The following is a 27859-nucleotide window of genomic DNA, read 5'->3' on the forward strand; positions in this document are numbered from 1 at the left end:
GTAGGTCAATTTTAATTAAAAAAAAAAAAAAGAAAGCGTGTAGGCTCTGAGTCCAGGATGCCTAGGTCGTGTGTCACTCCTCCACTCATGGCCCGTGTGACCTTGAGCAAGTCTCCTTACATCTCTGTTCTCTGCTTTCCCACGTCATCAGGTGGGATTGAAATCTTGCTAAGTGATGGGCCGGCAGGAGGGGATTAAAGAAGGTGATATGTACAAATGACAGAATATTGCCTGATACCTACTATGATCAGGACCAATGAAAGGGAAATGCCACGTTACCCCTGCTAAACACACCCCAAATGACCATCTGAATTCAGGCCTTGGAGGTTCTGGAAGAAAAGCCCTACTTGCCTTACCTCCTCCCCTCGAGCTGGGAGGAAAGCCTGGCCGGTCACTTGAGCTCCCAAGCTCTCTGATGAGATCACAAGTTCAGAGTCCAATACAGGTACCTGTCTTCAGCCACTTCAGTCAGGGAAAGTCTCCTAGGTTTCAGCAGTAATACAGCTCTGGGGATACCTAGAAGCACAGTGACAGAGAGTAGAACTTATTTTCAGGTCAGAAGAACTGCGTGGGCACTTGCCAGGTACACATCCTTGGCCTCTGAGTGTGGGAAGCAAGTCGATTTCATTATTCCTGCCTCCTGACATGACGGGGCACATGTCTAACTCCCAAGACGACCCTTGAATAACTCAGTGACGAGCTCTCTGGTTCTCACACAGCAGGCAGGAAACGGCTACGCACACGCTCTGACTCAGGGTCGCCAGGCGCCGAGGACAGTCCCGTGGAGCCCCTAAGCCACGGCCCCCAGCAGCTCCTGCAGGACCACCTGCTGTGGACAGCGGGCCCTGCTTCCAAGACTCCGCGGGCCGGAGGACTCCCTCCGTCCTCTCCATCTGGATGATATGAAGGCTGGTCCTGCTGCAGGGCCACAAACTGACTGCTGAATTGTGTTCTCTGGAGCCCCCTGCCCTCCCGTTCCATATCTGCACAGTGAGAGCACCTCATGATTAACTCAGACCTGCTGCTCTGGGATTTACAGGTACCGATCTCAGAGCTGACAGAGAACAAAACAATCTGGATGAACAAACCTGAATTCTGAAGCTAGTTTCCTTCTATACGTATATTTACTTGCTGTGGATAATGATGCAACCCGTCAGAACTTCTTTCAAGGGGCAATACTCAATGTTTGGGAGCAGGAGAGCATTTACCTACACGTAGCTCATCAGGTCACAGTAGCCGACACAAAAAATACAATACAGTCGTGATTCCCAGAGTTCCAGGTCTGCATTCACTTCTCCACACTGAGTGTGGCCTCAGATCCTCAAAGCAGGGCCTCAGTCTAGCACGCATGCATTCCACCAGACCCGGTGCTCTTCCCGGGGGCAGCCAGCCAATAACATGGCACGGAAGCACATGGACACCAACAAGGCATTCACGCTACAGAGACACCGCATATCTCACCAATAACAAGGTAGGGAGAAGAGACAGACATCAGGGTGTGAGAGTAACCACATGCATCACGGGAGCCGTTACACAGGAGTTAAGGACAGCCACCCACCGTCTCCCCGGCCATGGAACGCCCAGGAACGATGCAGAGATTCCAGGCAGGAAAGACTAGGAGAGAAGTCCCGATGTCCCTCACCTCTGTTCTTGAAGGAACAGAAATTTAAGCAGAGGCTTTTCGGTGTCTGCTCACTGACAATACACGTTTTCCGTTGAGAAACAGCTGCTATAACAGCCGTGTGCTCTGCTAAGGGGGGCCAGGGGCTGTTGCACTGGTACGAGAAGCTTCTTCACAGTGTGGAGACAAAGGAAACCACCCGCCTGGATCAACAGAAATTGAAGCCGAGAGATGTGTTCTAGCCACTCATTTCCAATATTTTGTTTCCAACAAACATATTGGTGGCATCACGGCAGATACGCTACTCTGTGCGAGCACCTCGCCCCATCGTCACTCACAGGATTTATCGGGTTCTGAGCGCCTGCGGGGCACCAGGCTCCAGGACCTGGGCTTTGGCAGACTTTGTGCACACAGGAATGTTCCCTGCAGGAAAACGGTCCTCAGAGAGCTCGCAGTCCAGTGGGCAGGGAGCCCTCCTGAAGACAGTGGTGACACAAGCGTCAGGAGAGTTGTGGCGGGCGTGAGCCAGGGGATGCTGGGACACAGAGCAGAGCCCGGAGCGCAGCTGGTCAGGAACAGCTTCGCCTGGGGCTGGAATACTATCTAGTATTATTGTCCCCATTAGCAGATGAGATAACTGAGGATCAGAGAGGGTAAGCAAGTCACTCAAGGTGACACAGCTAGGTGGTGGTGGTGACCATTTTTTGCATACGTCTGCTAAAACACAAAGTTCTCTGCACTATTCATTACACCAATCTCTCCCTCTTCTTCTTTTTTTTTTTTACATTTTTTTATTGATTCATAATCATTTTACAGTGTTGTGTCAAATTCCAGTGTTCAGCATGTTCAGCACAATTTTTCAGTCATTCATGGACATATACACACTCATTGTCACATTTTTTTCTCTGTGATTTATCATAACATTTTGTGTATATTTCCCTGTGCTATACAGTGTAATCTTGTTTATCTATTCTACAATTTTGAAATCCCAGTCTATCCCTTCCCACCCTCTACCCACCCCCCGGAACCACAAGTCTGTATTCTCTGTCCATGAGTCTATTTCTGTCCTGTATTTATGCTTTGTTTTTGTTTTTTAGATTCCACATATGAACAATCTCTCCCTCTTAATGTTGTCACACTTTAAAAAGAATTGTTTCATCTATTGTCCGGGGGGGGGGGAAGTATTTAAGTTTGCATATTTGGTTTCCGAGGGGATACTGTGGATTGAACCCAGGACCTTGAATATGCTAAGCAGGCGCTCTAGCTCTTGAGCTACTCCCTCCCTCCTTGTTGTCACCCCTTTTTATCTGCATTCATCACCTCATACATGACCTTGGCTTGCCTTCCTCCTTAAATTCATAAATAATCTGCTGACCAAAGTATAGATTACCTTTTAGCACATCAGACCTCTCCGCTGTATAAACAGAGCTCTTCCTTGCCATGCACATGGGCCCTGCCCAAACTGAACATTTACCTTGAGTTAGTATTGCACCCACGTGCTGGGTACACGAAATGGATCTCTGCAGTCTCCAGTTTTACTTATGTGTTTCACGCAATCTCAAGTACAGTTTTAAGTGCAGCCAATATCCAACTAAAAACAGTAGAACCGTTGCTTCCCTAAAACAACCATTCATAAAACATGTCACTGAGTGACAAGGCCTTCTAGGTAGGAGACACGGCCCCTTTGGTAGGGAGTTGTTGACGCCGTGCTCCTTAAATTGTGGAAACCCTTTCTTTTAATCCTCTTTCTCTATTGCTGGTGCCCTAAGAGACTCAGGCAAGCAAAGCCCTTCCTTCTCTATTTTTGAAAAAAAAAAAGATTAGCAACACATCCACCCCCAAAACACATATCTAATACATCCAATAGGGGTATGTCCATGTAAGCAAGTCTTATTGGAAATGCAAATGGAAACCCCTAACTAACTAATCATGAACCCAAATGTCTGATCACAGCCGATGTCTGCTTTCTAGGGCCGGCTGTACTCCTGCAAACTGGACAAGCAAACATGCCTTCCTTTTCTAATTATTCTTCACTGCTGCTGTCCGGCTACGTGATACAAGTTGTCAAAATAACTGCACACCAGAGCAGGAACCGCGGAGCCTCTTACAAGCAAGTCTATTCCTACGACACAGCAAGACCTCTCCCTCACACGTTCTCTAGAAAGAATTTCTCGTGCAATTTCAATACAGGAAACAGTTTTCCTTGAAAACACTTCAATTACGTCGTCTAAAGTCCTGAGGTGGGAGATGAGGTGGGGAGGGAGGGGGTGCCAAGGAAACAGGCTATTTTTGAACCCGCTGAACACTGATTCTAGTCCAGTTATCTTGGGGGTCGACCAAGGTCCACAGGAAGTTTCAATATCATCACTCTCGGCTTAAAAATGGGAACCCCTAACCGAGAGATACACTGTACACAGACTGTCAGAGAACAATTCTGATGCTGAAGAGAATAACAGCGGCTCTCAGCTAGAGTGCAGCACGGATCCCCCCTGACCGGAGGATTTTGGTCCTGTGACACTAAGGCACACTTGCCCCGTCCTAGGGAGACCTCTCTCTCTCAGTGTGTGCATTGGTGTCTCTCTGTCCCTGGAACGTTCTTTCTCAGGTTCAGGTTCCTGACATCCCTCCGCCAGTTCACGGCCTCCCATCCTTAGCCTAGGCAGTAAAGTGTAGTTTCCGGGAATAGAAGGGCCAAGACCACTGAGAGGAGTGTCCTCCGGGGTCCTAGAGAGGTTCCCCACCCCCTCACCCCCACCCCGCCATCCCCTCCAGGCCTCAGGGTAGGAGGAGCCTGCGGGCCTGCACCCCTTGTCACAGGAATAGACACCTCCTGCAGAGGCAGGTTCTTCTCTGGCAGCCCCTGGGCTGCAGTGGACAGCAAGGAAGCCTGGAGGGGCCTGACGGGGAGTGGCTTACTCCCCAGGGGCAGGGGTAGCTGGGTTGCAGGTGTTGGGTTGGAATCCTCTCCAAGAAGCCTTCCCCTCAAGGCCTTGCACCAGGGCGCGGCTCCCAGAACCTCAGGACTGGAAGACAGGATCCCTTCTGGAGTCACAGGGAGTTTCCGGGTGGCCGAAGTGACCGTCAAAGAAGGTGCACATGGGCGCGGGGTACAAGGATGGAAAAGAGAGGCTCCTCCCTGCCTGCCTGGCCATTTGCGTGTTACTGCCTGCCCACGTGAGCAGCAGGTACTTTACTGGACTTTTTCCTGACAGTCATTTTGCACATCACACTCGGAAAGACAAAAGACAAAAAACAAACCAATAAAGAGGCTGACTATAGTTCCTGGTGCAATCCAGAGAGCACCCCAGATCTGAACAGCGGACGGTGGCAGCGGGGCGGTTTTGCCTTGTACTGCACCGGGAGCAGCAGACAAGGTACACCGGGGGCATCTGTAGGTGGGGACGCGTCAGGGGAAGTCTCACTCAGCTGAACAGGACACGTTTATCTTTGTGTCTGGCTAGTCTCAGGAGGACTGACTTTTCCTGTCACTTACCGTTCATGAGACAAAAAACAGGGAGCTGCAGGGTCTGTGTCCAACCTTTCAGGAAAAGGAGAAAGTCCTTGCCCCACAGCTGGTAAGCTCAGGAGTCACCCGCCTGACTGTTGGGAAGCCTTATCTAAATCATGAGGAGAAGGGTGGTCCTTTGCGGTCAGCCATTTCGGGAACACATCAACAGACGTTTCTTTACTGTGGCTTTTTCAGGGCTCGGGTGAAGTTCAACCTCGTTAGCGTTGTAAAAATGAGCCAGGCATCATTCACGCCTGTCCAAGCAGGGGAGTCTATGAGCAGAGATTCCCTTTTGGACCTAGATGACTATGCGGAGCTGGCTGGAGCTCTCTAAAGTCACACTGAAGACCATAAAACACCCTCACTCCTGGGCTCTCTGAATGCCTGGAGCTGACTGGCATCCTTAACCCCCACTCCCCACTTCAGGACCCTCTGCGTACCTGCACTTGCATAAGATAAAAACATCTTCCTTGATGCGTGTTTGCCCTGACAAAACTAACGGCTGCCAGGAAATGGCTCATCTCCCAGTACCCTAGCTGGACAGGCCTCACTGCAGAGGCCTAAATCCCGTTATTCAGATTTGCCCATGGCAAGTCTCACCTCACTGACAACCAGTCGGGTACCTGTGCACGAACTGATCGTACAGCCCTCTACCCCTTGTGTTCACAGCCCCTTGCCCCCAATAAAAGATCCTGCACGTTCACCCTGGGCGCTCCCCAAGGCACCTCTCATCTGTGTGGCGCACTGTTGTTACAGCAGTGAATCTATTAAACTTTCCTTGTCTTGGAAACTTTTCTTTGTCTTTGGTGAATTCTTTTGCCACCTGCCACACTGGCCCGCCTTTCCCCCCCAACCTGTTGACACTTGAGCAGCCCTTTCTAGGTATAAAAAGGCAGTATTTTCATGATCTAAATGAAGGAGGCAAAAATGAGTCATTCACCCAGAATAGGATCATCATTCGCATCTTACACTTGAGGAAACTGAGCTGCAGAGAGGTTAAGTAACCTGCCCAGAGTCACAGATGGAGTGAGCGGTGGGGCCTTGATTCAAATCTAGGAATCTGTGCCCTCATCCCCTCCCTGCTAGGCAGCTACACTGATGGTTTCCAGAAACACATATCCACCCCAATCCCCTCCTGAAATACAGCCTTCCCCAGTCGCATGACAGGCCCGCAGGGAGACTGCACTCATCAAGTGCTGGACAACCTCTGGGACACCAGAGATGACTTCACAAGGAAGAGAAGTGTTAGAAAACCTTGCTCCCCAGGGCCCGATGCCTACACCCTGCAGGGAGTGAGGGGCTACAGGAGCGAGCCTGGGGGGTCTGAAGGGGGCTGTTTCTCTGGTAGCCACGCTGATGGATTGCCATACCGCATGCGTGTGATAATAAGCACTTGCTATTTGAATTTACTTATGGTTCCTTTAGCGTTGGCGATACACGCAGCAAGGTGAAAAGACACAAAGCAGATACGTAAAAGCAGGCAGTCACGTGGAGAAGTGGAGAAGTCTGCTTTTGCCGAGGGAGTGCCTGACAGTTAAACGGCACTCTGCTGTGGGAAAGGAGAACATTCTCCTAGACTAAAGAAATGAAACAGAAAGTAGTCATTTTCCTTAACGATCGGTATCATTCCCCCATCACTGAGGAGGTGTTTTGGGCACAGAGAGGATAGGTCAGGTCCTCTAGGTCATTCAGGTAATATGCGGTTCAGTCCCACAGAAAGAAATTCTCACCATGTCCAAAGTAACTCATTCCCCCCAACTGCTCCCTCCCCTCATCTGCACCTCCTCTACTGTTGTTGCCTAAGTCAGTGAAAGGCAGCCTTCTCCCCAGCTGCTTAGGCTAGAGATCCTTAAAGCCATCCTTGATCACTGCCTCTGTCTCACCAGCTGCTCAATCACGGAGCCCCTCCTTTCTGCCTCCTAGGTCTTCCTATGGAAGATCTTGACACTTCTCTCTGTCACAACAGTGAATGCCCTGGTCCAGCTGACCCTCCTCTCCCTCCTAGGGGAGCACCAGCAACCCGGATCCTTTGTCGCCCATTCTCTAGCCCACAGCGTGAGGAACCTGTCTTAAGCCCCAACCTGGGGAGGCCACCCCTGCTCAAAACTCGGTGGGGGCTGCCTGCTGCTCTTAGGAAGACTTGCAGCCTCCCAGACTGGGCACAGCAAGCCTTGCCTGTCCCCAAAGGCCTGATCTTCACCAGACTCCCTCCTTCTGCTCCAACTCCTACTTGATACTCCCGCCACCCAGAATCTCTGTGCTCATCATGTGGCCGGGGTGTTCACACTCGCCCTCCCTCCCCCAGCCACCCCACGCCCAGCTGCAGATTTCACAACCTCGCACGTGGTCTTCCCTCCATCTGGCATGCCCTTCCTTCCTCCTCATCTGCGTGGTTCCTTCTTGGGTTCCACTGTCCGGTTAGGTAGAGAATGTCCGTTTTACCTGGGGAGGCCGTGGAGGAAAAGTCACAGTTAACAGATTTATACTCTTACCGAACGGAACGTGATGGAGATTTCATCATTCGTTTCCCAGATGGACACGCGTTCTACTCCGGTTCACAATGAGCTGGTTTGAAATGCAATCTGATGGCCGAGTGTTTCTGGGAAAGGCTTCCTTGCTAAGAACAGGCAGATACAGACAGCAAAGCTCTCCTCTCATTTTATGTGGGCCCACTGTTGCATCTGAATATGGAGTTTGGAACTGGGCTGCAGTTTTTAAAAAAAAAAACTGCATAAAGGGATCCAGGGAGACCACCTGCTTCACAGTGAGGAGAGAATCAGCCCAAATCTGGGGAAAAGTCTGTAACTTTATGGTGTCTGTGACCCTGTAAATGGAACAGGCCTTCAACTGCCCTACCCATGGGACTGTCATTATTCTCCACTATAGCTGATAGTCTGAGTACTCTGTTAGGACAATATATTAAATGCTTGTCCCTTTGCAAGGGTTTTTTGTTTTTCTGTTTTTGGACAGGGAGAGGTAATTAGGTTTATTTATTTTTAGAGGAGGCACTGGGGATTGAACTCAGGACCTCGTGCAACGCTAAGCACATGCTCTACCATTTGAGCTGTATCCTCCTCCCCTGCAAGGGGTGTGATGTCCTGGTCCCTGTGGTCATCAAAGAGACAAGGCTCAGCTGCCTCTTCAGTATGGGGGACCCTCTAAGTGCCTTCGGGCTACTCCTTAGATGTCCCCGCCAGGGGCCGTCAACCCCTGGAGGAAACGGCCAGCTCCTATCAGATCGAGTGGAGAGAGTGCACCCACAGCTGGCTGTACCTGCTACAGACTCAACAGTGATGATTCACTTCATTCACTACGACTCCTCTGAGCAGAGCACATCCAACTATGAAATGAAGTCTGTGCCTTTGGGCTGTAAAGACAAGAAAAAGGATGGGAGCGGCACCAGCTCCACCAGCACTACCCCACCGCCTACCCCAGGCAGAGGGCGGAGTGGACTCCCAGGGCCCCTGGCATGCTTCCCTCCCTCCGCACTACTGTGTCCCTAACACGGGTCACAGGGTCAACGGCTCTGCCTGGAGCCTAGGTATTGAGCTCATGTCAGCTGGGCATATATGGTTTCATTTCCCCAAATCCCAGGCAGGTTAAGTGTCAGCGCCCAGTTTCTATGGACAAGGGAAGAAGCTGAAAGAGGTTAGGTCGCTGGTGCAGTAAAGAGTGGATCTGGGAGTCATGCCTCGGTTCTGCCTGACTCCACAGCCAGGCTTCTTTGCTGTCACAACACACTTGGCTTGTGTTTCAGTTGCCGAGATGCAGACACTGTTCCAGGACGGGAGGGTCATCGCTGTCCCAATACCACGTCCACCTGTGAAATGCAGGCACCCAGCAGGGTAAAGCCACCCTGAAAGGTTCTAAGACCATCTGTATCTGCCTTCAGAGGAGCTGCCCTGAAGCCAAAAACCAGAGACCACCGGCAGGAAAGCCTTGCCTCAGAGCCAACAGCCAGGCAGGACTGGAACTTCCCCTGCAGGAGGCACTTTGCCATACGGGATAGGCTTTTGCAATCAGCCCCGACCCCTAGGTATGTCGCCCCCAGTCTCGGTCTGTTCCCCAGATATTAGGGATCCAGAGGCGAGCAGGAGCAGAGGAAGTGCTTTGGGGCTGCAATGAGAACTCTGGACATGACCCAGCTGCCGGGTGGTCTGCAGCCCCACAGACTGGGAACAGAAGTCTGCCTCTACCCGTCTTCGTGTCTGTGTCCTGCAGCTTGTGTGCCTGTAAGATGCGGACGAACGTCCTACCTCAAGAACCTCCCCACCCCTGAGAAGGGTGTCCTGACCAAACCTCCACACTTCCTCCCCCGCGAGTGAACTTTTTCACACTTTGGGAGGAGTCACCTGCGCTCTGCTGTGCTCCTAGGGTCTATGACTTAAATCCTGCCATAGCTCTCCTCACACAGCAGGTGGCGTCCCGCTGCTTGCGGGTTCCAGCCCACATCATCCCTGCATCCCCAGGCTGGCCACAGTACCTGAGGTGTAGTGTCCGGGTGGAGCTTAAAACATGGTTCTTCAATGATCTAAGGACCTTGACCCTAGGTATTTGGTCAATAAACGGTTGCTCGTCTTGGACCAGTTATCTCTGTGTTAAAAATGACAGAGGACAGCGGCATAAATAAGACATCTGGGGAGTAAGATTCTCTACCCTCAGAGGGGTGGAGGGCTGCATCTTTCATACCGTCCCTAATTCCGGAAACTCCTAATAAAAGAGGCGGCAACGTTCATCACACACATGTGGGTCAGTCCGTTGCCCCATCAGCCGCAGTTCTGGCCTCACAGTGCACCTTGGGCCCAGATACCTGGAGCACCAGTCAGCACACCGAACATTTACCAAGTACCAAGTGGCCGGAGTCCAATCGATGGACTGTTGAATGAGCTCAGCCTGCTACTGAGGTGTGTGATGCCGTGCCCAGGGCACAGGTGTCCATGGAGACGGGGCCGTGAATGCACGTAGGGAGGGCATGTGGCGTCCAGGTGAGGCCGTCAGCCTCACTCGTAGCTGCCCCTCTGCTGCCCTCCGAGCTCCTCGCTTACCCTGCCTCAACGCCGCCTGCTCTTCCCCGTGTCCCTCCTCTGCCTCCCTCCGCAGCCTGGCACAGGCCTGTCCTTCAGCATCTGTGACCCCTGGTGGTCCTTTCCGGTCAGCCGACCAAGCAGATGCAGGATCTCATCCCCGCATTCCGTTTGCCTCTCACTCCCTGTCTTCAGCTGCCCGGCCTCCTGGTGGAGTCTGCACTGTCTGGCAGCCTCTGCCTGTGGCACTTTCCCCAACTGTCCCCTCTGTCTGCAACGTCCTGACCTCAGCTGTCTGCTTTGCTCACTCCTTTCCCCTTCACGTCTTTGTCAAAATGTCACCTCCCCCATGAAGCCTACCCTGGTGGCTCTGGTCAGCGGTCTAACCTGCAGCTCTCCCGCTAGCTCCTCACATTACCAGGCCCCGTCCCAGGGTTTGCATTGTTTTCTGGCCACAGCACCATCACCTTCTACGGCACTGTACAACTTCCTCAGTTGTTATGATGAGGCTTTACGCCTGCCGCCTACCCCTTCCCCTTCAGGGACCGTAAAGTCCGGGGCGGGGATTTCTGTTGCCATGGGTCCCACGTGGGGAGCAGTGCTTGGCACGCAGAAAGCCCTCGATGAATATTTGCTGCCTGCAGCAACAGGGGTGCCTCCCCCACTAGGCTGTGAGTCCCGTGCGGGTCGGGTCGTGTCTCCTCTCCCTTGGGACAGGGCCTCACACTGGGCCCGCGTCCATCTCCACCACGCCTCCTGCCCGGCAGCTCCGTGATCTGGGACTCAGGAGTCACCGGGCTTTATTTCAACTTTCAAACGCCTAACTTGAAAGGAAGTTAGACATTTTCAACGTTGAGGCTTTACTTTAGACCTGAATTTGATTCTCGACAGGCTAATGAAAAATAAATTATTGCTGTTTGTGAAACACTTACAAGTTCACAATTTTCGATTAATTTGGGTGTGCTAGTGTGAAATGCTTCGGTTTCAGCAGCTGCAGTACTTCCTTCTCCTCTTACTTTCACTTGTCAGGCTTTTCTTTATGTTTGCAAAGCAAGGGGAAGTTTTACATCCCTTTCCCCAACAGTCAGGTGACTTGCCCCAGGTGTGTTCCATGTCCTCCTGATGGGAGTGGCAGTGGACGAGTCCACAGTCAACTCAACTCAGATCAATCAACCTCTCCCTTTCCTTCTGGAAAACTGTCGGACTGAAACATCAGGAAGAGGTCGCAACACCTCATGTCGGAACTCTGGCAAATGACAGTCTCTCAATCGGCATAAAACGCCCCAGGGACTCAGAGGTTTCAACCTCTGGAACATAGAACCAAAGACAGAGCAGACCTCACTCTGGGACCCCAGTCTCCCGCCAGCTCTGCAGCATCATACTCTGAATACAGGCTCACAAATACCCCAGGGACTGCACACTATGAGTCACAAAACCCCAGAGACATCAATGACATGCTAAGCTCAGTTACAGACCCACAAAACAGCAGAGAGGGGACCTCACTGCATTGGACACACACCACCAAACAATCCAGTGAACTGAAACTCCTACGGGCTCGATCGATGAGGCCAGAGACACAAAATCAGCTCAGACATGACAGGTCTACATGCATTTTAGCAACTTCATAGCCTGCAATGCAGAAACCCAATAGCTCCCAGGCCTCACAGCCTGGACACAGAAGCCACACAATCACAGAGCTCACACTCCCGGGCACAGACACACACAAACAGCTCAGAGCACTGGTGCCGTGGAGGTGGAGAGCGCGCTCACAACGTTACGTGCAGCCAGCATCGAAGAGACCTCAGACTGTGGTACCCCAAATCCCACCAAGCCCAACGTTCACAGCCTGAGACACCATAAACTCCCAAAGCTCCAGCAGCCTCAATCCCTGGCACACAGACTTACAGCCAGGTCAGAGATGACACACTCGGTAGGCAGAGCCACCAAAGGGTCAGACACCTGCCATCCTGTGTCAAAGAAACTTTGTCATCTCACAACTGAGGGTGTGGCCGCCGAGAAGCTCACTTCCTCACATGCCCATCATTCCAGCTGCAGACCCGAAGCTCTTTGGAGTCCAGCCACCTGCCTAGAGCCGTCACCACACGAATGGCACTGGGTGCCAGCAAAGGGACATTCATTCCCCTGCCCCACTGAGGCAAGTGTGAGTCCGGAAAACACCTTCGCACGGCTCTGTGGCAGCATCCATCAAAATTTAAATTCCATCCTGCACCCACTCTCAGCTTCATGAAAAGAGGGACACGTGTCAGTCGTATTCTGCAATGTCCCTCCACATTTAGAATAGTGTGAGGCACCCAGTCGGGACTCGAGAGATGTCTGTTTAGCCAAAGGATTGTTTGGACCAGCAGTTCCACTGCTATAGTGTCTTAAAGAAATATTCACACCTGCAGAGAGCTGTGTGTACAGTGACAGCAGCAAATTTCTGGGGGTGGGGGGAGTGCTAAATGTCCAGTAATAGGCATTGACCAGTGGAAGGGTAAGTGAGAGATGAAGTGTTCATATTATACCACGGAGCACCACTAGCTGTGAAAGACAATGAGGGGAACCACTTTGACTGGCCAGAGAAGTTTCTAAATGAGAAGCGAGAAGTACTCCTACTCACCAGCGTCTGGGTGCGTGTGTCTACGTGATGTTTTTCCATGCAGAAAACACGGAATAGAGGGAAACACCTAAACTGACTCCAGTGGTCGCATCTGGTGATCAAACTGATGGAGGCAAGATCTGGAGTGCTTATTACTCCTTCTGGTGTGGCTGACTCTATTTCCCAAAATGGCCCAAAATATATCCCAAGGTACATCCCTTTCTTTAAAAAATTTTTTTATTCAACTGTCATGCATGTAGCACACTCACCCTTTGAATGGTTTTTTACCATATTCACCATGCTGTGCAACCAACCCCAATGCATAATCGCAGAACGTGAGCAGTCTCTCCGCAACGTCCCCTCCCACCGGCCCCTGGCACTCACTAACCTGCTTTCGTCTTTATGGAGATGCCTACTCTGGACATGTCATAAAAACAGAATCTTGCACTAGGCGGCCTTGTGTGTCTGCCTTCTTTCACTTTGCTTCATGTGTTCAAGATTGATCCATGTCGTAGCATGTATCAGTCCTCTGTTCTTTTTGATGGCTGAATAATATTCTATTATACGGATATACCACTGTATTTCAAACTGTATTCATTAGCTGGTTGGCGTTTGGGCTGCTTGCACTCTTTGATTGTTGATTCATGCTGCCAGGAACATCTGTACGCAAAAGTTTTTATGTGAATTTATGTTTTCACACAATTTGGGACATACTTAGGCATAGAATGGCTGAGTCGCATGGCAACTGTGTGTGTAACTTTGAGGAACTGTCAACCTGTTTTCCACAGCAGCTGCAACATTCTGCATTCCCACCAGCAATGTCTAAGAATTAAAAAAAATTTTATGGCATTTCTGGGAATTGAATCCAGAACCTCGTCCATGCTAAGTAAGCATGCACTCTACCACTGAGCTATACACCCTGCCACTGAGGATTTAAACTTTCCCACATCTTCCCAGACACTTGTTACTTACATTTTAAAAATCATATCCTTACTAGCGGGTACCATGTTGTAATTCATTGTTTTCCATCTTGGCTTCCCTATGACTAATATTTTCAAGCATCTTTTCATGTCCTTACTGAACATCTGTGTATGTTTTATAGAAACGTCTATTCAGCTGCTGAGTGCATTGTTAATTGGGTTCTTGGTCTTTTATTATTAGCTTCTAAGAGTCCTTTATACTTTCTGGGTCGTGGTTACTATCAGAAATATGAATTACAAATACTTTCCCACATTCTCTGAGTTGTGTTTTCACTTTAGGATGGTACCCTGGAAAGCACATTTCTTGCTGAAGTCTCTTTTACCTAAGTTTTCCTTTATTACCTGTGCTTTTAGTGTCACATCAAAATCCACTGCCTAAACCAAAGTCGTAAAGATTGACTCCTATACTCTCTTCCAGGAGCTTTATTGTGTTAGCACTTCCATTTGGATTCTGATCCACTTTGAGTAATTGTGTCTGGCAGTATGAGGCTGGAAGGCAAATTCAGTCTCTTGCATGTGGATATCCAGTTGTCTTGGTACCATTTGCTAAAAAGACTGTTTTATTTTTTTAAATTGAGTTATAGTCAGTTTACAATGTTGTGTCAATTTCCGGTATAGACTGCAAGTTTTCAGTTATACATGCACATACATATATTCATTGTCGCATTCTTTTTCGCCGTGACCTACCACAAGATCTGTATATATTTCCATGTGCTATACAGTGTAATCTTGTTTATCTATTCTACACGTGCCTGTCAGCATCTACAAATTTCAAACCCCCAGTCTATCCCTTCCCACGCCACTCCCACATGGCAACCACAAGTTTGTATTCTATCTGCATGAGTCTGTTTCTGGTTTGTATTTATGTTCTTTTTGTTGTTGTTGTTAAGATTCCAGATATGAGCGATCTCACATGGTATTTTTCTTTCTCTTTCTGGCTTACTAAAGAGTGTTCTTTGCCATTCAGTTCTTTTGGCACTGTTGTCAAAAAGTCACTCATCACAGATACATGGACTGAGTCCCTGACTCTCGATTCTATTCCACTGATCTACATGTCTACCTTCACGCCAGTACCACACTGTCTTGTTAACCAGAGCTTTGTTATACGTTTTGAGATTGGACTGTATGAGTCCTCCAACTTTGGTTTTCATTGGTAAGGTTGTTTAAGCTATTCTGGGTCCCTGGAATTTCTATATGAAGTTCAGGATCAGCCTCTCAACGTCTAACAAACGGCAGGTAGAATATCAATAGGGATTATGCAGAATGTCTGGATCACTTTGAGGAACACTGCCATCTTAACAGTTCATGAACACAGAATGTCTTCCCATTTACTTATGCTTTCTTTAATTTCTACTAACTGTGTTTTGTAATTTTCAGTGTACAACTCCTACACCTCTTTGGTTCAATTAACTCCTAAGTACATGTTCTTTTCATCATATTACAACTGGAATTGTTTTCTTCATCACTTATTTGGAGTGTTCACTGCTAGCGTACAGAAATACAATTCAGTTTCGTCTATCAATGGTGGTGACGATTTCACAGGTGTATACATATTCCCAAACTCATGGAGAAGTACATATGCAATATGTACGGCTTTTTACGTGTCAAGCATACCACAATTAAGTGGTTTAAAGGAACAGAAATGAAAGCAAAATAAAGGCATTCCCAGAAAAACAAAAAGTCAGGAATTATGTTCCTAGCAGAACTGGCTCACAAGGAGAACTCAAGAAGTTCCTCAGGCTGCAGTGAGTGCGTCCAGATGTTAATTCGCATCCCCATGAAAAACCAAAGAGCACAGGTGAAGGTAATTATAGAAGTGCAAATAACTTTATGAATACACATTTTTACTCTTTTCGTCCCGTATGTAAAAAGCAGTTGTACATCACCAATTGTCAGAGAAATGCAAATCAAAACTACAATGAGATACTACCTCACACCAGTCAGAATGGCCATTATTAAAATGTCCACAAGTGACAAATGCTGGAGAGGCTGTGGAGAAAAAGGAACCCTCCTTCACTGTTGGTGGGAATGTAGTTTAGTGCAGCCATCATGGAGAACAGTGTGGAGATTTCCTTTAAAAACTAAAATTAGACTTACCACATGATCCAGCAATCCCACTCCTGGGCATATATCCAGGAGAAAACATAATTTGAAAAGACACATGCATCCTGATATTCACGGCACCACGATTTACCATAGCCAAGACATGGAAATAACCTAAAACTCCATGGACAGATGACTGCATAAAGAAGTTGTGGTGTATTTCTACGATGGAATACTACTCAGCCATGAAGAAGAATAAAATAATGCCATTTGCAGCAACATGGATGGACCTGGAGAATGTCATACTAAGTGAAGACAGAAAGAGAAATAAGAATACCATGTAATATGGCTTATATGTGGAATCTAAAAGAAAAAAAGGACACAAATGAACTTACCTACAAAACAGAAACAGACTCACAAACATAGAGAACAAACTTATGGTCACCAGAGGGTAAAGGGTGTGGGAAGCGATAAATGGAGAATTTGAAATTTTCACTTGTTGGGGAGTGATGGCAGTGTTCGCTGTCTTGGCTGTGATGGTGGGTTCTCTGGTTTACACATCTATCAAACTTCATCACATTGTATATCTGAAGTACGTGTACTTTACTCTACAGGAACCATACCACAAGAACGGCGTTAAAAAGTGAAATAAAAAGTAAATAATAGAATAAGGAAAATAAAAAGCATTTGTATAAAACAACATCATATAATTGACTGTTGTCACAATACCATATATAATGTAATATATTTGCCAATAACGGCACAAAGGCGGTGGTTGGGAGCAAAACTATGAGGTAAGGAAACAAATCTGGATGGTGACTCAAATCCACAAGAACAAATGAAAAGAAGCTGAAATAGTGACAAAGAAGGTTAATATAACAGAAGTTAGAAATATACTCGATATTCTGTCTTATACCAGCTTTCTAAAGATGTAACATTACGTATAATGTAATAATGATAAGAATATTAATGGGATGTACCCGTTATAGATGTACTATACGTAACAATACGAGGAAAAGAGGGAAATGGGAAGAGACCAACATAGGAGTAACGTTTCTCTATCTCATTAGAATTCATATACATCTGAAGCTGACTGTGATCAATTAAAATGCTTATGGTAGCCCTGGAACAGCTAAGGCAATAACCTAAAAAACAGTAAAAAAATCAGTAAAGAAGTTAAAATGCTACATTAGAAACTATCCATCTAATGCAAAAGAAAGCAGTAAATGAACCAGAGAACAAAAACACACGAGACACACGGGGAAAAAAGTATAACAGCAGGCTTCAGCCTGCATCAACATGAAACGTGAACAGATAAAATAACCCAATCACAAGGCAGACGTTGACAGACTGGATGAAAGAAAAAAAAAAGATCCAACTGTCTGTTGTCTCCAGAGGACACAGTTTAGATTCAAAGATACATAAATTTACCATACAACCTAGGAATTCTATTCCTAGACAATTCTACCCAAGAGGGATGAAAGCAAGTCAAAATACCCATACTCAAACACTCCGCACTTTTATTCATATGAAGCAAACCTAGACACAACCCAAATACTCAACAACCGGTAAATGGATGAAAGAAAAACAGGGACACCCACACAGAGCAATACTACACGGTAAGAAAAAAGGAAGTACTGATGCACGCAGCAGCATGGATGCATGCCGAGCATGCCAAGCCAGAACAGCCGGTTTAGAAGCCTACCGCATTATATGATTTCATGTGAATGGAATTCTAGAAAAGACAGAACTTCAGGCACAGAAATCTATCAGTGGTTTCCAGGCTATGGGAGTGGAGGAAGGAGTCTGATGGCACATGGCACAAGGGAATATTTTTCTGTATTTTTATTGTGGAGGTGGTTACACAACTGTATATGCTTGTCAAAACTCTACAAACTGTGTCCTTTAAAAGGTTCACTTTTATTGTATGAAATTTTATCTCAATACCTCTGACTTTTTTTTAAAAAGGAAAAGGAACTTTTAGGTAAAATATTTAAATACTGGTTACCGTATCCACCTACAGCGTGATCTCATAAATACGTCTTATTTCGGAATTCTTTGCAGACTGGGCCGTCTGCTGGTATTTCCCATGTCAATGGACAACTCCATCGTACTCCTATGAGTAAACACAGAAACTTAGTCATAACCATTTTTGCAACTCCCTCTCCTTCACCTCAAGTCCAAATCCTTGCTGAGTTCTGCCCATTTTACTTCCCAAATACTTGATGTTTCCACTTTTTCCTGTGCCCACCCCATCAGCTCTAGTCCAAAGCCTCCCTGCTTCTGATTGTGAAACCTCCCTTCTAAGTGGCCTCTCACATCCGCTCAGTGTGCCGGTCTCTGTCTCCCTCTCCCCTCCCTCTCTTCCTGTTGCAGAGCTGTCCCTGACTTTACACGAAGACTACACTCCTACACAAGGACGTCGAGGCGTGGTCTAGCCCCTGCCCACCTCTTTAGCCATATGGAAAGCAGAGCTTCCTCTTGTCTCTCTTATTGGGCTTCTTTCACACCCTCCAATTTTCCAAACTTCACTTAGACTGTCCCCTCTTCCTGAAGCCTCTTGATTAGTTAACTCCTGGGCATCATTCACATTTCAACTCAAGTCATGTCTCTTCAGGGAAGACTTCCCTAAAGATCTGGCTAAGGTCATTTCCTCCGAAGCCCTGGGGTGGGCCTCTCTGCTCTCACCAATCACAGCAGCAGTTTTCACGTTTATTTGTGTGACTGTTAGATTCACTATTGTCTCACGATTTCACATAAACTCCATGAAGGCAGTGATGTGTCTTTTTCTTTTTTTCGTATCCCCCAGACACCCAGCATAGTGCCCTGACCACAGGTGGAGCTTGGTGAACCATTAAACAGAGAGATCATATTCATTTCACTCACACACACACACACACACACACACACACACACACACACCGCTACCACCAGGCACATCCAGATCAGTATGTAGTGTCTGGGCAGCCTTCCTGAGCTGGTTCAGGAGGCTGAGGAAGCACTGGTGGTTTTGCTACAGGGCACCTTTGAGCTTCCCTGAGGTGCCACAGCAGTACCTTCAGCAGGCCTAAGAAGCTCTCTGTGTCTGTCGGTGGTAAAGGCTGACTCCTTCCTGGCTTCACATGCTCAGCACCCCCTAGTTAGGGCTGATGGCGGGTCCTCAGAACGCTCATCACCAAGTGCAGTGAGGCCCTGCCAGCGCTCAGAGCAGGGAGCCCTCTCCCAACAATAATGGAGCACCCTATCCTCGTACTAGAAATGGGAACTGTAGCCGTTCACCCCTCTTAACGTGTTTTCTCCCCTTTGCATTCACTTCCACGTTTCCTCCTTGAGTCACCCAATCCAGCTCTGCTCCTTCCCAACTGATGACTGCACCTGCATCTCACTCTCTGCGTATGGATTTACTGGGGGAGGGCTGGACCTACCTACCGCACTGTGTATCTTCTTCCTCTCTTCCCTTCTGAATCTGCAGGCTCCCAGACATCAAGAAAAGTGCTCCGGATGGCCCACAAATGGGGCGGTGCTGCAGGGGAGGGTGCGACCCTCATCCACAGCCTGGCTCAAAGCAGGACTTCCTTGTAAGTATTGCGTGTGGCCCCATCGAGCCACGGGAGCCAAAAAAGAGCGAAGGCCTAAGAAGTCCTAATACGGATACTTATGCGGATAGAACACCACTCTCTCTGTAGGGAAGTGCTAGTTGTGATTTGGGTTTGGCCTCTATCCTGTGTGGCCTCGTTTACACTTGCAGACTTATCTAACCTTCTATCAGGACCTCTCTGCTCCCCTCCCCGCCGCTCCCCACCTACTGTACAAAAGATCATTCTCCTGCTTTCAATGCGCTGTCTGGTTTTTCACCTGGCAAAGATATAAAAACATTTTTTTTATTAAATCCTGAAACGTCAAGATACCTAAGAGAATGGGTCTTCAGAAGGACTATTTTAAAATTAGAATAGAAAAATTGGCTATGGAATAATGAAGTACAGAAAATAAAAAGTGAATAATAAATGTTGTTTGGAAATTTCCTAGAACTTCACATTTAAGAGAAAAACACTTAATATGTGGTCTCTTGTCTTCCAGGTTTCTTTCTATGCATTTTTAAAAACGATGAGGTGGGTGGGGAGGTAATGCCTTCATAATGTTGTATCTACTGCTCCGTTTATCATTATACTATGGATACGCTACTTTCCATAAGGATGAGGATGTTGACTGACATCAGCAGGAGCAAAGATAAGGATAGACCTTCACACCTACGGGGAACTGTCCTCTGTGACGTGTGCATATGGAGATGACACCCCAGTCTTTCATGCACTGAACAGACGTCACCTTCAATCCATAAAGAGACCCAGTGTGATCTGATTCACGCTGCTGGACACAGTCACCTGCCTTTTGATCCAGGGGACACCGGACGCTGCAGTGTGTTCCAGAGTTTGGTGCCGGACACCATGTCTCTGTTTCTCTCTGGCCTGGGTACCAATCTGACTCAGCCCTTGCTGGCTGGGTGACTCTGGGTAAGTTCCTTCACCTGTAAACCTCTACGTGTCTCAGCCTTGTCATCTGTAAAAAGGGATGATAACATGAAAAACGCTTACCTCACAGTGTTGCTGTGAGTAACCGATGACCCTTATATTACACATGTGCATAAAGACATGGCTAAACACAGTCCAGGAGCCTGAGCTTTTCCTCTTGTGTCTCTTCACTTCTGTTTCTGCTTCTACCGTATCCTTCCCCAGCCCCACATTCTCACCTTCCCCACCCCCCACTCCACCCTCTCTCCCTTCTGCCCCTTTCCTCAGGCTCTCCACCTGAAAACACTATTGGCCATCTCCTCACGATTCAGCTCAGAAAATATGACTACCATCAGCCTTTTGTTAGGTCAATCACGGACATCAGCGGTAGAAACAATGAACACAATAAAACTGGCAGTGTGAAAACTACACGAGAAATAAAGTGTTACTAGGAAAGCTTGACTATTAACAATTCTCGTATCTTCATCACATTCAGATCTTCAGAATTTAATGAAGGAGAATTACACTTGACAAAACTAATAGCAGAAAGAAAAAAAGCCATATGATGAGGTTCTTAGGCATTTAAATTTCACCTGAAATGTTTTTAAACATTTATATACTCATCACCTCACACCAGTCAGAATAGCCATCATACAAAAGTTCACAGATGATAAATGCTAGAGAGGGTGTGGAGAAAAGGGAACCCTCCTACACTGTTGGTGGGAATGCAGTTTGGTGCAGCCACTGTGGAAAACAGTATGGAGATTCCTCAAAAGACTAGGAATAGACTTACCATAGGACCCAGTAATCCTACTCCTGGGCATACATCCAGAGGGAACCCTAATTCAAAAAGACTCCCGCACCCCAATGTTCACAGCAGCACTATTTACAACAGACGAGACATGGAAACAGCCTAAATGTCCATCGACAGATGACTGGATAAAGAAGTGGTGGTATATTTATACTGTGGAATACTATTCAGCCATTAAAAGACAACATAATGCCATTTGCAGCAACATGGATGTCCCTGGAGAAGTGAAGTAAGGCAGAAAGACAAAGAAAAATACCATATGATATCAATTATAGGTGGAATCTAAAAAAAAAGAAAGAGCAATGAACTTAAATATAAAACAGAAACCGATTCACAGACATAGAATACAAACTTGTGGTTGCCAGCGGGGAGGTGGGTGGGAAGGGACAGACTGGGAGTTTGAGATTGGTAGATACTGACAGGCAAATATAGAATAGATAAACAAGTTTAGACTGTATAACACAGGGAAATAGATAGAAGATCTTGGGGTACCTCACGGGGAACAAGAATATGAAAATGAAGACATGTATATTCATGTATGACTGAAAAATAGTGCTGTATGCCAGAAACTGACACAGCCTTGTAAAGCCACTATCACTCAATAAAAAATTATATACTCATGTTCTATAATCATCCAGTGACAACTTGATTTCCCATCATTATACAAATCCTATGAAGAGGTCATTAGAGGTCTAATTTCCTAGAGAAATCTGCACCAAGTCAGACAGAGCTGAAAGAGCTGAAACAAGTGTACAAACAGTAGCTGGACTCTCTCAGTAATATACTGAACACAGCAATATACTGAACATATACTGAAAATAGAAAGCAAATTCGAATGCATAAATGAACTGAATGACCATGAACTAACTGGATGTTCTCACAAGCACAGAACCCTCCACGTAACAAGGCAGGCTATACTACGTTCTTTTCAATGCCATGTGGAGGTTTCCCTAAAGTACACTATATGCTGGGTCATAACACAAATCTTATCAAATGCAAAATAGTTGAAATCATATAAAGAATGTTGTCTGACCAAAAGAGAAAAACTACCAATAAGTAAGAAAAAATGAAGAGGAAGATCTCCAAACACAAGAAAAATTAAACCGCACACTTCTAAATAGTCCATGGACCAAAGGGCAAGTATCAAGGGACGTTAGAAACGATCTTGAACAAAATGAAAATGAGAAAACAACCTACCAAAATGTGCAGGATGCAGCTGCAGCAGTGCCAGCATTAAATGTACAGCAGCAAATGCTTGTAGTAGAAAGACTACAGAACCCAAATCAGTAATGAAAGCTTCTAGTTAAGAAACTAGAAAAAAAATCAAAATCAATTGAAAGCAAGGAGAATAAGAGAAATAGAGGTTGGAACAGAAATGAGAAAAAGAATAGAGATAATGAAACCCAAAGCTGATTGTTTGAAAAGGTCAATAGCATTACATCAACTTCTACACAGACAGACCAAAAGAAAAAAAAAAAAGACAAGTAAAGACACAGCTTACCAACATCAGGCATGAAACAGGCTACAGACAGACCGCACAGAAATGACAAGAATCCTATGAATGACTCTATATACCTACATTTGGCAATTTAGGTGAAATGGAACAAATTATCAAAGCTCATTCAAAACTAAACAGATCATCTGAATAGACGTGAATCTATTTAAAAATCAAATTTGTAGTTGAAAAACTTACAGGAAAGAAACCTCCAGGCCCAGATGGTATCCCTGGAAAATCCTACCAAACGTGTAAGAAGAAATACCAGCAACCCTACACGGTCTCTTCAAGGAAGTAGAAGAGAAGGCCACTTGTTGAATCAGTTTATCAGATTAGCATTACCTTGATACCAGAATCAAACAGAGACAGTAATAGCAAATCAAATTCAATATATTAAAAGAATAATACATCATGATCTACTGGGGTTTATCCCAGAAATGCAAAGCTGGTGCAGCATTCAAAAATCCATCAATCAATCCACCATATCAGCATACCAAAGAAAAAGAACTCCATGATCGTATCAACTGATGCAGAGAAAGCACCTGACAAAATTCAACAGCCATTCATGAAGAAAACACTCAGCCAACCAGGAGTAGAAGGGAGCTTTTAAAACCTGATACACAGCACCTACAATACCTGCACTTTCTGTCCTACTTCATGGAGAAAGACTAAATGTTTTCTCCCTAAGATCAGGAACAAGGCCAGGAGGATAGCCACTCTTATCTCGGCTAGAATTCAACATTGTACTAGAAGTCTTAGCCACTCTAGTAAGGAAAGAAAGGAAAGGAAGTGGTTTAGACTGGGAAGGAGGACATCAAACTGCTGCAATTCACAGATGACAAGATTCCCTACATAGAAAATCCCATGAAATCTATTAACAAAAACTCCTATAACTAATAAGCAACTTTAACAATGTTGCAGGATACAAGCTCAACGCAAAAAAAAAAAAATCAGGTGTATTTCTCTGTACCAGCAATAAACAATTACAAAACAAAACTTCTTTAAAAGACTCCCACATACCATTTATAACAGCTTCTTCCCCTCTCCCGAAACCTAGAGAAACAGAAGCAAGACCTCTATGTTCAAAATTACAAAATGCTGAAGAAATATAAGACTTGTCAAAATGGAGACACATACTGTGTTCATGGGTTGATAAATTCAATATAATTAGGATGTCACTACACCCCAAATAGATCTATCAATTTCATACAATTCCAGTAAAAATCCCAGCAGGATTTTTTTCTACATACAGACTAACCTATTATAAAATTGCTGTGGAAAGGCAAAGGAAGTACAATAGCCAAGTAATTCTGAAAAACAAAACTGGAGGAGTAACAGCAACTTTTAAGATTTACTATGCAGCTTCAACCAAGATATATAAACAATCTAAGTGTCCCCAGAGGGATGAATGGATAAAGAAAATGTGGTGACATATACAATGGAATATTATTCAGCCATAAGACAGAAATTCTGCCTTTTGCAACATGAATGGACCTTGAGGGCTTTATGCTAAGTGAAATAAGCCAGAGAGAGAAAGACAAATATTCTATGTTCTCCCCTATAAGTGAAATCTAAAAAAGTCAAACTCACAGAAATAGTTTAGAAGGGTGGTTGCCAGGGGCTGGGGGAAATGCTGGTCAAAGGGTACAAACTTCCAGCTACAAAATGCTTAACATATGAGGATCCAATGTACAGCATGGTGACAGTAATTACTAGTACTGTATTATCTATTGAAAGGTAAGAGGGTAGATCTGAAATGCTATCAAAATAAAAAAAATTTTTTCAGGTAATGATGTGAGGGGATAATGTTAACAAACTTTAATGTGGTAACCATTTTGCAACATATACGTATATCAAATCATCACAGTTGTATAACTTAAAATTACATGTAACATGTCAATAATAGCTCAATAAAGCTAGAGATATAAAAGAGTCCTCAGTTTTTCCACTGGGAGTGCCTTCAAGCTGGATCTGTGTCCCTCTGACACCTTCCCATCATCCCTCGAACTTTCCCTTATTACTACATGACAAGTTGAGGCAGGCTCATCTATCCTTACCCTCCTCCAGCTTGGGAACCCATCATTTTGTGGAGAATGGTATTTAGAAGCTAGGGGGAGGTATACTTATTGCCACTGGGATGTTGCCGTTTCTAGAAATTTTGGGATTAATGTGTGTACACATACAGGCGTACATCTGTATCTATCAATCGACCCACATATGCACACATCTTGATTGAAACCCAAGAGTTCTCATGGAGAACTTTAATTTCAGTACTGTAATAGCTCGGGATTTGTTCTTGTTTACTTCCTTTCCATATTTGAAATTCCCTTTTCCAAAAGGGACAGGCATCGCCCCCACCACCCTTATACACTTACTGAGCTGATGAATCCCGAAGCATATTAGCCATCCCTCCTCCACATAGAGGCCCTCCTCACACGCTGGGCTGAACCATCCCCCGCCCTTGACTTCCACGCTCCGCTCCAGCTTGAGTCCCTGGGCCAGTCAACCTTTTCCCCACCCAACCTCCAGGGACATCCTCCTTCCGCCTTGGGCTCTGACTCCCCAAGCTGGGAGGCCTCTACATGCATACACTTGACTTGCCTTGCAGCACCTAGTCGCTTTAGGACTGAACTGCTCAAGCACAAACCAAAAGGGAAAAGGTGAATATATCTTAATATAATCAGTTTATGAAGGTGAAGTGGGCCAAATCCAAACAATATGATGAAGCCAGAGTGTTCTTGCTCACAGTCCTACAGATCCCCAAACAGCTCAGATACTTTACACCTTAACACAAACATCCCCCTGCACCCCTCCCAAAAGAAGCTGAGAGACATCACAACTTGGGATCCAGAATCACAAACAGCTCAGAGACCTCATACTCTGGACTGCAGATACCTAGAGATCTCACACCCAGGGACTCAAATTTCCAAAAGCTCAGAAGATGCACACCCGGGCATACAGGCACACAATGCCTAAGAGGCTTTGTACCATGGCTCACAAAATCCACTCAGATAAAATATCCCATTCACCCACAATCTCTGCAAAGGCTCAGACATCAGAGAGATCAAAGGCACCCAAACAGCATGTGTGATGTCATACCTAGCGGTACACATCCCCAAATGGCATGACACACTTTACTTCCCCGGAAGAGACACTAAGAAAGCTCAGAGACCTCGGCCTCGACATTAACCGCACTGCATCTGTCCGACTGACGGTGCGCTGCCACACGCGCCCAGGGAGACTCGTGACTGGGCCAGGGCTCAACACGGCTGAGAGAGCTCACAGGAAGACAGCGCCGTCACCCTGCACGGCAGCCACTGCGCCCAGCCTCGCCACTGACCCGGACAGCCATTCGGCCCCCACGGAAGGGTTAGTTGTGGAGTAGTCGAACTCCGAAAAATCTACACTCCCAAAAGGCCCGCGCGCGGTCGCACGCACGCACACGCACGCACACGCACACGCACACGCACGCGACCTCTCACACTAAACTCCCGCTTGGCGACCACAGCGTCCATCCCAGAGGCGGCCAATGGGAACTGGGCAAGCGAGGAGAGGGGGCGGGAGTAGCGGGACTTCCGGCGCCGCTAGAACGTCCGAAAGAGCTTATTCCGGCAATCTCGCCGTGACCAATCACCGCCCTGAACAGTCCTTGACTGCGTCCCCCGCACCCGGCAGCCAATCTCTCGCCTCGTTTCCACCCCGAGCTGGATGTGACCATGTGAAAACGTAGGGATGGAGTTGGAGAAGTAACAAAGAAGGCTGCCACCTCAGACCCGGGATCCGTCTGGGCTCGAATGCGCCGGGAAAATGGAGTCGTGCCAATGGAGATGGACACGGCGGTGCCATGAGTGCCTCCTCTGGGAAATGTGGTTGATGCCTGACGCGGTGAACGGGGACCCTCAATGTTGTTACACACGCGATGGATTATTCCAGTACCGATACCCCCTTCCTAGTGGTACCTTCCCGAGTGACGGTGCTCCCTCTACGCCCCGCAGTGGTACGTCCCAGGACAGAACTATGCCATCTCGTGCGCCCCTTGGTGGTCGCCTTGGGGAACGGCAGATGGAGATGCCAGGGTTGTTCCCCAAAGGGAGGGGAGGGCAAAGGCAAGATGAAAATGAAAACCCCACAAATCCCTGCAGTCTTGGATTCGGGAAAAAGTCTTCGTATACTGAAGATTACTTCCCTGTCGTGGCCACCACTATAACAAGGAGCATTACGAAGCGTTTTCTCTGTGTTGGGCATTGTGCTTGCTCGTGCCTCCTTGCGTAACACAGAAGAGGTCTTGTGGGAGAAGGGAGCCAAAGTCCCCCAGGAGGCAGGAGGGTTAAAACTCCCAACTGGGGCCAGAAAGCCTAATATGGGGCAGGTGTCTGTCACTGACTGTGAGTAATAGGTGGAAAGGACAGCAGGGCCTTCGATTGTTTTAGGAAAGGGGCCATCTCCCAGGAGCCCCAAGGACACTGAGTCGGTGAGATAAAGACCACGGGCTTCATCACTATCCTGTCATCTCTGTACATGTTCCCTAGCAGAATCCTCGGCCTGTCTGGCTATGCCTCTCTCCACAGCTTTGCACTTGCTTATTCATTCCGTCATTCACTCATTCATTCATTCTCTCCAAAGCATGTGTCAGGCACAATTATGGGTGTTAGGAAAGAGAAAAAAACAACCCTTACCCTGATGGAGCTTACCTTCTGTTGGGATCATACAGCCTCCAAAATGTAAGTAATCTGTCACGTGTTGGTAACTTCTATGATTAAAATAAAATTGCAATAAAGAAATAGAGAGGGGGAGCATATCCACGGAGTGGTCAGGGAAGGTCTTTCTAAGATTGTGACATGTGAGCAGAAACGAGAGGAGAAGAATATCTGCGAGAAAAGCATCCCAGAGAGAGGTAAGAGCCAGTGCAAAAATGCAGGAATGGAACTCAGTCCGGCGTGCATGGGCACAGTGTGGAGGCCAATGTGTGGCTGGCACAGCAGATGACAGGAGAGGTAGGGGATCCCCTGAGAGAGGTAATGAGGACCAGGTCATGTAGGGCCTTCTGGGCCATGGTGAGGACTTCAACTTGAACCACGGGAGGGTTTTTGGCAGGAAGCCCCCATGCCTCTTTCAGAGGCCATAAGCCCAGGCCACCCAATATATGTGGAGGAGCTCCCAGTTTGCTCCCAGGGAGTACCCCTCCCCCAGCCCCTCTGCAGCTAATTTACCTTTCCTGAACAATCTCTTAGATCTCGGGGAGTCCCCCCGGCTGCTCCCCATGAACATCATGT

At 47.0% G+C, this 27859-nt stretch overlaps 1 long non-coding RNA gene across 2 annotated transcripts; it reads right to left on the reverse strand.

Moving 5' to 3' along the window:
• On the reverse strand, positions 1-25992 carry LOC107034950 (uncharacterized). 2 transcript variants are annotated; one of them, XR_012067492.1, is made up of 3 exons: positions 25759-25992; positions 7466-7571; positions 1-516 (listed from the first exon to the last, which is right to left on the reverse strand). It is a non-coding gene; the product is annotated as an uncharacterized lncRNA (long non-coding RNA). The 2 variants fall into 2 exon arrangements; XR_012067493.1 differs by lacking the exon at positions 25759-25992 and adding an exon at positions 8403-8492.
• Positions 25993-27859: the final 1867 nt, after the last annotated feature.

This window comes from Vicugna pacos, chromosome X (assembly GCF_048564905.1).
Source record: "Vicugna pacos chromosome X, VicPac4, whole genome shotgun sequence".
In the NCBI taxonomy this organism is placed as follows: domain Eukaryota; kingdom Metazoa; phylum Chordata; class Mammalia; order Artiodactyla; family Camelidae; genus Vicugna; species Vicugna pacos.